Below are 11,329 nucleotides of genomic sequence, written 5' to 3' on the forward strand. Positions count from 1 at the left end.
TTGCCCCTCTCTTACCCCCCTACAGCTCTCCAGGTGATTACTGATCTCATTTCTATCGCTATAGATTACTTTGATTTTTCTAAAATTCCATAAAGAAAATATATAGCATGTACTTTTTTTGGCCTAGTTTCTCTCACCTAGCTTTTTTTTTTTTTTTAATTTATTTTTGGCTGCGTTGGGTCTTTGTGGCTGCACGCGGGCTTTCTCTAGTTGCAGTGAACACCCTTTGTTGTGGTGCACGGGCTTCTCATTGCAGTAGCTTCTCTTGTTGTGGAGCACGGGCTCTAGGTGCACAGACTTCAGTAGTTGTGGCACGTGGGCTCTAGAGCTCAGGCTCAGTAGTTGTGGCGCACGGGCTTAGTTGCTCCGCGGCATGTGGAATATTCCCAGACCAGGTCTCGAACCCATGTCCCCTGTGCATCGGCAGGCGCATTCCTAACCACTGTGCCACCAGGGAAGTCCCAGCATAATTATTTTGAGATGCATTTATGTTGCTTTGTGTAGCAATAGTACATTCCTTTTAATTGCTATGTAGCATTCCATTGTTTGGCTATACCCCAGTTTACGTATCCATTTACCTGTTAATGAACATTTGTTTTCTTTCCACTTCTGAGGGGCTATTCTGGATAATGCTGCTATGAACATTTGAGTACAAATCTTCTCATGGACTTAGGTTTTCATTTCTCTTGGGTAAATACTTAAGAGTGTAATGGTTAGGCCAGATGGCAGGTGCATGTTTAATTTTTTAAGAAATGGCTACGCTATTTTCCAGTGTGGTTATACCATCTTATACTCCCACAGCAGTGTATGAAAGTTCCACTTGCTCCACACCCTCGCCAACACTTGGTATTGTCAGTCTCTTTAAATTTTAAGCCTTCTAATATGTATGTAGTGGCATGTTACTGAGGTTTTAATTTGTTTTGATTAATGATTGAGCGTCTTTTTATGTGCTTCTGTATCACACGTGTATCTCCTTGTTTTCTTATTATTTAGTTTTGAGAGTCTTTTTTAATATATTGTAAGTACAAGTCCTTTATTGGATATATACTTTGCAAATATTGTCTTTCAGTATGTAGCTTAGCTTTTCATTCTCTTAAGAGTACCTTTTTAAGGGCAGAAGATTTTAAGTTTTATGAAATACAATTTTTAAAAAATTATGGATCATACTCTTGGTGTTGTGCCTGAGAAATATTTGGCTAAAGGTCACAAAGATTTTCTCCTATGTTTTCTCCTAGATGGTTTATAGTTTAAGTTTTACATTTAGGTCTCTGATCTATTCTGAGGGGGTTTTATGGTGTATGGTATAAAGTGTCAATCAGAGTTCAATTTTGTGCACATTAATTGTTGTTCTACTACCATTGTTGAAAAGACTCTTCTTCCACCAATTGACTCTTTATATAAGTGCATCTATTGCTGGCTGCTGTATTCTATTTAATTGATCTATTTATCTGTCTTGACATCAGTACCTTACTATCTTGATTACTGTAGCTTTATAATGTCTTAAAATCAGATCATTTGAGTCCTTTGACATTGTTTTTCCTTTTTAAAGTTGTTTTGGCTCTTCTATATCCTTTACATTTCTGTATATACATTTAGAATCAGCTTGTCGATTTCTATAAGAAAGCTTGCTGGGATCTTGATTGGGATTGTGTAAAATCTACAGATCAATTTGGTGAAGTGACATCTTAACAATATTGAGCTTAATCTACAATCTAGATTTTTAACTAGATCACCCTGTCCTTCCCTGCCCCACAGAAAAACACGTTTGTTGTGAGGTCATGGCATTTATTCAGTTAATAATTCAGAAACACATTTCTTAAGTCTTCCTCAAGTCGTAGCACTGTGTGCTCTAGGTTGACAGGAATGTAAAATATAAATAAGAAGCAGAACCAGAACGCTAGCAAGTAGTTTAGATTAAAAAAAAAAAAGCTGAACTGAAAGATCGGCCCAGGGTTGTGGTCCCAGCCCCTTCCTTTCACAGGCAGGCCAACTGAGGGTCAATTTCACACAGCTTTCTTGCAGCAGGACCGGGTCTCCTGAGCCTGGCTCACCAAGCAGGGTCTGATGAAATGTCACTGCGAGTGATGCCCACAGCAAGGGCTCTAGGAATTCAGAGGGGCCTCCGTGCCCTGTGGGTGAGTGAGCAGGAGTGGGGCCTTGGGCTGGTCCCCGAGAGATGAGACTCCAGGGCCGAACACAGACTCAGGGGCATCAGGCAACAGGGGAGGGAGGTTTCAGAGGCTGCCAGATCAGGAACATCAGGACCTCACCCCTGCCCAGCACTCACACGGCTCTGACACCTACGCATCATCACCCCAGTTCATTCCTACACTGCCCAAGCCCACCTTCAACCACCGGGACTGCTGGGCACAATAACTCCGTGCCCTCTGGGCAAGGCCTCCGGGCCCCCAGCGACAAGGGCCTCTAAGGCGACAGGACGGGCCCTGGGAGCCGCTGAGGGTGTGGAGACAGGGCCTCTGGAGACAGCCAGGCAGAAGGGGCCTGTGCCCAGAGGGAGTTACAGAGTCAGAGAGGCTCTGGGCTGGGAAGAGAAGAGCGTAACCCGACGCGTCCGCGGCGGCGCAAGTCAAGGAGGGCGGCTGGCCCTGTGGTTTGGGACAACCTCCTCCTGTGTGGCCTGACCCTGTGTGACAGGGAGGCCTAGGGACACTGGGAGATCAGGTTTACCGGACAGGGGCTCTGGCGGCAGGCAGCTTCGCAGGGGCAGCACGGTGCGTGGTACAAGGCAAAGTCCCTTTGTGGTACAAGGCATCGTGCTCCCGGCCGCAGACCCATCCTAGCAACTGGGCAACTCGTGCCATCACATGGGTAATAAAGGTGGACCCACGGGGCTTCCCTGGTGGCGCAGTGATTGAGAGTCCGCCTGCCGATGCAGCGGACATGGGTTCGTGCCCCGGTCCGGGAAGATCCCACATGCCGCGGAGCGGCTGGGTCCGTGAGCCATGGCCGCTGAGCCTGCGCGTCCAGAGCCTGTGCTCCGCAATGGGAGAGGCCACAACAGTGAGAGGCCCGCGTACCGCAAAAAAAAAAAAACAACAAAAACGGTGGACCCATGAATCTTTGAAATCACAGAGCTGCCACCAAGGGAGCACGTTCAGTGATGACTTGGAGCCTGGCTTGAGAGGTTCATGGGTAGAGTGGAAGGAAATGAGGTTGAGAGAGAAGGAGGTAAGCCTCGAGTATCAGTTTGGGTTTAATGCAGGTGCAGGCGGTGAGGGACACTGGAGGTTGAGACCTGGTGCTGTTCTCACAGCTGGGACAACACCCGAACAAAGAAGGTGATTCTCATCCTGTCCCAGAAATGCATGATGTTTCCCTTACCAAGCCATGTAACTTGGGCTCCGGTGGAAAAAGTGAGCATTTAATGGGCCCATTGTTTATTTCTTAATTCAGTGCTAATGGAGCTAACTGTGGAAACGTGGATGGACTGAGAATCAAGGCACATGGGACACAGCAGGATGGGCAGAGAAGTGGGAGGGGTTGCCAAGGCCAAGTGAGCCAGGACTGCTGAGAGGTTTACCAAATTACTAAGAAAATAAGACCAAGATCTACACACTTTCATCAATTTTTATAGTATTCTGTGCGTGTACATGTGTATAAAATCAATATGTAAAATCTATTCAAACTGGCTTACATTTGAGAGTGCTGCGGCTTTTTGTTTCTGTTTTTTTCATTTCAGGCCAAGGGAATATACAGTTTGAAGCAAGCACTAGGTGTGTAGTGATTTTTTTTTTTTAACAAGTGTCAGATGTTGCAGATAGTTCCTGTTGATTCTACATCATTGCTTTCATTGATTTTCTTCAACACTTAGCTTATTACAAGGGATTTCCAATTAAATTTTAATTTAATTTTTCTAATTAAAATATATTAGCTCCCTGACCCCACTGCCAGCCTAGGGTATCTTTCCTAATGCTGGCTTGCTGAGTTGCAGTTGAGTCATACCTGCTGTTTTGAAACTTCCCGTAAATGCCTTTGCTTCTGGCTGTTTTCTGGAACTTTCCTCTGAGGACCTCCAATTCTACTCCTATTTTCACCCTGCCTCCCACTTTGCATGTTAACTGGTTCAGCTTCTCTCATTGCATCCGGAACTCTCCTGATCCTCGTTCATCCTCTCTTCACACCTCCCTGTCTGGAGGAATGTACACTCACACTTCTTTCAGGTTCAGTTCTCACTGGTGCTTCTTACCCCATCTATTCCTGCCCACTTAGAAACTCTCCATCTCTGATTCCTCTCCCCCTCCAAGGCACTCAGGACGTACCCACCCAGTAAATGCTTGTTGAATAAACCCGTAGCCTGTGATCCAGTTCAGGTACAGCCTGCTTAGCTTTTTAGGCTCATTTGGCCTGTTCCTAATAGAGGCAGCCCAGGCCCTAAAACGAAGAGATGATAGTGATGGCAAGGGGTGACGGCTCTGGTGGGCAGCTGAGTCGCCCTCCTCTCTGTACCCACTCCCTTAAGGAGTACCTATCACAGCATTTAATGTGCTGTATTATAATTTTATGAGGTGTTTAAGTTTTCCTCCCCATTAGACCATGAATTTCCTCTAGGGCAGAGAGATTGTCTTATTAGTTTTAGCTTCCCACGGGCCTCATATTATACAAGGGCCTGGCACTCATGTAAGTGGTCAGTAAATATTTAGTGAATAAACAAATTAAAAAACTGGTTGAATAATCACATCAGGCTAGCAGACCACTCTGCAAGCAGAGCTAGGAGGTGATGAGGTTTAGCTCAGGGCACGTCTTATTCATCTCAGACCTCCAGTGCCTAGCAAGTGCTTATTTGTTGAGCACTTGAAACAGCTTTTGAGACAATGAAAGGGGATTCCATCTCCTCACCTCAGATTTGCAGCCAGTTAGGTGTTAACTATATGATCCAGCAGGTGGTATCCCTTGAACATTCCTTTGCTGAATGTCACCAGAGAGCTGGGGCAATTCTATACCACAGGTAGAGAAGGAGGAGGAAGCAGGTCCATAAGGCTTTAGCTGGGGATAATCTGGTGTGAGCCAGCTCCACTTCAACTAGTACAGAACTAGTGTAGTGAGGTCATGTATATTTCTCTAAAGCAAAGGCAATGAAGTGGAATTTGCACCCTGGATTGAAAATATGGAAAGAGCTACCAGTAGCAAGGAAGTCTCAGTCCCTAGCACATGTCAGATTAAAGGTAGGATCCGATGGGAGAGTGGGGCATGAAAGCAATGGGGTGATGGCAAGAGGTGAGGGCTCTGGTGGACAGCTGAGTCTCCCTTGTCTCTGTACCCACTCCCTTAAGGAGTATCCTATCACAGCATTTAATGTTTTGTATTATAATTTTATGATACCAGCTGCTTAGAAGCTGAGGAAGACATTGCTGGATTCTCAGCCCTTCCTTAATTATGTGAGTAAGAAGAAAGGTATAAAATCAACTTCCTGCTATTCATTTGCATAGATCCAGTTAGGCCAGAATTAAAATGAAGGGCAAATGTTTCACATTGAGAAGTAACTTACTCTTTGGAAGAGCTGTCCTCTTAAGGAAATGGTTGTAGGCTAAGAGCATTGCCAGAATGTCCCTGCTTTGGAATAAAGACACTGGATGGTGGCACTGTATTTCTTGCTCTATCCAGGGTTTATTGACTTCATCTCCTCCCAAAGCTTTCCTGGAAAGGTTAGCAGCACTTGATCAGGGGTTTCCTCACAAGATTTCAGCTCTAACTTCTTTGTGTGTCAGTTTTCTGGCAGGCAGAATTGGGTGTGGGATCAAAAAGAAAAACAAATGTGGAGGCATTTTTATATTTTGTATTTTAATGACATAATAGATTATGTGTTTATGGGGCTTGAATGTGCTGTTTTGGTTGTCATCTTTTCTTTCCTTGACTAGTTAAAGATAATCTTTTCCAAAAGATTATGCTTATACCACTGCCCATAATCAAAGTATTGGGAATTTAGTGTTTGAGACTTTGGTTTTAGATTATCATGTGATTAGTTTGGTGCGACATGTAGTATGTCTTCAGGTATACACTATATTTGGAAAAGGGCTCTGAAAGGAATTTTAGTTCAAAATACATTTATTGAGCACCTATAAGCTACAAATTCCTTGTCATTAAGGAAACGTACACAGACCACCCCCTACTCCAGCACAAGGCTAACTAGTGTATGTTTCCTCTTCAGACTTCTAGAGCCCTGGATGCTAATGAGCAGGATATGACAAATTAATTTTTTATGACAAAGTACGACAGGATATGACAAAATTTTCTTAATTATGTGGAAAATTTTTTAAAGAAATTTTCATAATTTCTTATGAAATTATGAAAATTAAGAAATTGAATTTCTTAACTCAAGAGTTAATTAATTAAGAAATTGAATTTTTAATACTGGTTAACAAATACTAAGGCAATGCCATTTAATAAGGCTGTTATTCTCAATTAGAGTGTGTATGTGTGTTATAAAATTGTATATTTGAAAAATGAAAAATTACCTATTTTCTTCTTAGTACAGACCAGGAAATTAAGGCTTGAGAAAATTTGTGGCTGGTGAGAGTTCAGGAATTACAGTCCCTAAATTTTCTTTGCATGATAAGACCTGTTCCTTTATGTAGCGGAATCTCTGTGAGATATGAAATATTTGTTTTGTTTTCCTACGGAGACGTAATTGGCTTGTGAAAAATGTTTTTAAGAAAAGACAAACAATATTTTCATCTCTTAAATAATTGGCTTTATCCCCCAATACTGTCTCTGATCAAGTCATATCTTAGCTTCCCACTTAACAGTGACTCTTCAGATTATCAAGGACTATTAGAATATTGGGCTTATCCACCTTGTATCATAAAATATGTTCTGTTCTTGAGGTGTCTAACTCCTTTTTCATGTTCCAAGAATCCCTTGAAGAGACCTTTAAAAGACCCTTTGCGGGCTTCCCTGGTGGCGCAGTGGTTGAGAGTCCGCCTGCCGATGCAGGGGACACCGGTTCGTGCCCCGGTCCGGGAGGATCCCACATGCCGCAGAGTGGCTGGGCCCGTGAGCCATGGCCGCTGAGCCTGCGCGTCCGGAGCCTGTGCTCCGCAACGGGAGAGGCCACAACAGTGAGAGGCCCATGTACTGCCAAAAAAAAAAAAAAAAAAGAAAAAGACCCTTTGCTTGAGGACAGAAAGGCCAACATTGGTACAATCTACAAATTTGCAGATATGAGCCAGTTAATAAAGTTATAACTCCTCCTTTACCCAAAACATAAAGATGTGGATTATCCAGGTGCTTTCTTTTCTTCCTTCTATCTCTGTCCAGCTAATTCAAGGTCATCAGACTCAAAGGCATTGAGGTGAACAGAGGAATAGCTGACATTTAGTTACGGGTATCCTAGTCTAGGCTTGGTTGTAGACTGTGTCCATATATGTTTATGTGTGTCTGTGTGTATCTGTTTGTGTGCACACATGCATGTGCACACCTTCAATGCTAGGAAAGCAGGCTGCTTTCAGGAGACAGAAAGACAACATGGGAGTAACTGTTAGGTCGATGTGAGCTTTGGTGACTTTTTCACTAGTTAAGTTCACAAAAACCAGTCAGCTCTTCAAAAGATTGGCTGATACCTCAAAAAAAACTGAGAGTTACATTGTAAATGTAGTAGAGGACACTGAAAATACCAAATCCTGGTGAGGATATGGAGCAACAGAAACTCTCATCGCTGACAAGAATGTAGAATAGTACAGACAGGGCTTCCCTGGTGGCGCAGTGGTTGAGAGTCCGCCTGCCGATGCAGGGGACACGGGTTCGTGCCCCGGTCCGGGAAGATCCCACATGCTGCGGAGCAGCTGGGCCCGTGAGCCATGGCCGCTGAGCCTGCGCGTCCGGAGCCTGTGCTCCGCAACGGGAGAGGCCACAACAGTGAGAAGCCCGCGTACCGCAAAAAAAAAAAAAAAAAAAAAAAATAGTACAGACAGTTTGGCAGATTATCACAAAGCTAAAGATAATCTTACCAGATGGTCCAGCGCTCATACTCCTCGGTATTTACCTAAATGACTTGCAAACTGTAGTACATCCATACAATGGGATATTATTCAGCAATAAAAGAAAATGAGCTATCAAGCCATAAAAAGGCATGGAGGAAACTTAAATGCATATTGCTAAATGAAATAAGCCAATCTGAAAAGGTTACCTACTGTATGATTTCAAATATGACATTCTGGAAAAGAAAAAACTATAGAGATAATAAAAAGATCAGTAGTTATCAGGGGTTAAGGGTAGGGGATGGGAAATGAGTAGGTGGAGCACAGGAGATGTTTAGGGTAGTGAAACTATTCTGTATGATATAATGGTGGATGCATGACATTATGTATCTATCAAAACCTGTACAACATCATTAATCATTAGAGAAATGCAAATCAAAACTACAATGAGGTATCACCTCACACCGGTCAGAATGGCCATCATCAAAAAATCTACAAACAGGGGCTTCCCTGGTGGCGCAGTGGTTGAGAATCTGCCTGCCAATGCAGGGGACATGGGTTCGAGCCCTGGTCTGGGAAGATCCCACATGCCGCGGAGCAGCTGGGCCCGTGAGCCACAACTGCTGAGCCTGCGCGTCTGGAGCCTGTGCTCCGCAACAACAGAGGCTGCGATAGTGAGAGGCCTGCGCACCGCGATGAAGAGTGGCCCCCGCTTGCCACAACTAGAGAAAGCCCTCACACAGAAACGAAGACCCAACACAGCCAAAAATAATAAATTTATTTTAAAAATCTACAAACAGTAAATGCTGGAGAGGGTGTGGAGAAAAGGGAACCCTCTTGCACTGTTGGTGGGAATGCAAATTGATACAGCCACTGTGGAGAACAGTATAAAGGTTCCTTAAAATACTAAAAATAGAACTATCATAGGACCCAGCAATCTCACTACTGGGCATATACCTTGAGAAAACCATAATTCAAAAAGAGTCATGTACCACAATGTTCATTGCAGCACTATTTACAATAGCCAGGACATGGAAGCAACCTAGGTGTCCATTGGCAGATGAATGGATAAAGAAGATGTGGCACATATATACAATGGAATATTACTCAGCCATAAAAAGAAACGAAATTGAGTTATTTGTAGTGAGGTGGATGGACCTAGAGTCTGTCATGCAGAGTGAAGTAAGTCAGAAAGAGAAAAACATATACCATATGCTAACACATATGTATGGAATCTAAAAAAAAAAAAATGGTTCTGATGAACCTAGGGGCAGGACAGGAATAAAGATGCAGACGTAGAGAATGGACGTGAGGACAGGGGGAGGGGGAAGGGTAAGCTGGGATGAAGTGAGAGTGGCATAGACATATGTACACTACCAAATGTAAAGTAGATAGCTAGTGGGAAGTAGCCGCATAGCACAGGGAGATCAGCTTGGTGCTTTGTGACCACCTCGAGGGGTGGGCTAGGGAGGGTGGGAGGGAGACGCAAGAGGGAGAGGGTATGGGGTTATATGTATATGTATAGCTGATTCACTTTGTTATACAGCAGAAATTAACACAACATTGTAAAGCAATTATACTCCAGTAAAGATGTTTAAAAAATAAAATAAAATCTAAAATAAGATAAATAAATAAAAAGCCCACACATGGTAGTATAGTAGAGGTTGTTGAGACCTCATCCAGATCCTTTTTATCAGTCAGTTTCGATCTTCAGCCGACCAGAGTCATCCAGCCAAGAAATGCCTAAGAGCTTCTGGCCTCCCTCAAGGGCAGCTTGGCTGGCTGGTACAAAAGCCAGCCCTTCTACCTCAGATGGGACACTTGTGGTGCCATCCATATTCCAGCATTTCTCAGGGGATCAGGCAGATGCTGGACCTTGGCTGAACCCTCGTCTGCACCTGGCCTCTTCCTTGCTCTGTCTTCTGCCCTCATCGCCTTACACATTTCAACTGAAAGCCCTTTCTCCTTAACTCGCTTGTACAATCTGCTTCTGGGAAACCTGACCTAAGACAGTTAGTACCCAGAGAGGTCCTAGAAAGGATGGGATTCTGGTGTTGGGTCACTTGCTGGCCAAATGGCAGTGAGGACTCCATTGCTAGTGGTAGGTGGAGTGTTGGAAGTGCTGGTCCCTGGCCTATGTAGCAGTTCAATTGCTAAGACATTCCCTGGTGGTGACCTGGGATCAGATACAGGCTGACAGGGATGCACCAGCTGGCGCAATGTCTCTAGCATTTGAGAGGTTTAGGGAAAATATTAACTATCAGGAACATGGAACTGGGTGGTTATTGCTAAGCACCACTGATGCATTGAAGGGAGTGAAGAAAGTGACAGCCTCAGATTAATCGCCAATTTAAAGCACAGTGTGAGAATCAGAGGGCCTCCTTTCCAGTGTTCAGCCCCTCATCGCCTACAGCAGAGGGCAGTACTTGAGAAAAGGATGAATTCTCAGCCTAGACAAGTCTGCTGCCTTATTATTTTGGGCCCCTAGTGCCAACAGATGAAGCAGGCAAGTCAGGCCCTGACAGGGAAGATATAGGACCCTAAAACTGGAGGATATCTGGGTACATGCCCTTGTTCCCCTGGGCTGGCAGAAGTGGCCCACTCCCCCTTGTTGAAAGATTGGCCCTTCTCCTCCCCGCAAGGTTATGCAGAAGTCTCAGATGAGACATACAGTAAGTCCCCTACATACAAACAATCAAGTTGCAAACTTTCAAAGATGCAAAAGTGCGTTTGCGTGTCCAGTCACGTTAGTTCGTGTGTCTGGCGTTCATTGTCACATGCGTGCATCCTCTACAAGTGGTTGTGCTTTTGTGTACTTTACAGTACTGTATACAGTACAGTAGTACAGTATCTTTATTTCAAGCCCAGGATGTCTGGAAGCAAGTGTAAAAGCAGCTGTGATGTAGTTGGTACTGCTAAGAAGCACCAAGCGATACCAATGGAAACGATAGTGAAAATAATTGAGAGAGTGGAGCGACAAGAGGAAGAAGAAGTAACTGAAGAACGGAAGAGATTCACGACGCAGGAAATGGCAAGATTTTCTTTATCTGAGGAGGCACTGTTAGTTTTTGAGGCAAAGGACCTGAATGTAGAATGGTACACGAAGGTTGCAGCAGCCGTTCAGAATGCAATCCAGTGCTACTGTGTCACCTATGATGAGAAAAAAAGAGCTACTACCCAGATATCACTGGACCTGTTTTTTCAAGAGTGTAGACAGAATTGAATCCAGCAAGGAACCGGAACCTGTGCCATCAACGTCAGGCGTGACTGAAAGTGCAGCTCGCCCTCCGTCTCCTATTGCTGACGATCCTTCAGCTCTACCATCCCCCACCTCCTCTCCCCGCTCCAGTCAGTAACTCTTCTTGCCTGTTCACTGAATGGCAGCCCCTGTATAC

Source organism: Leucopleurus acutus (genome assembly GCF_964270905.1).
Source record: "Leucopleurus acutus genome assembly, chromosome: 5".
Lineage (NCBI taxonomy): Eukaryota > Metazoa > Chordata > Mammalia > Artiodactyla > Delphinidae > Leucopleurus > Leucopleurus acutus.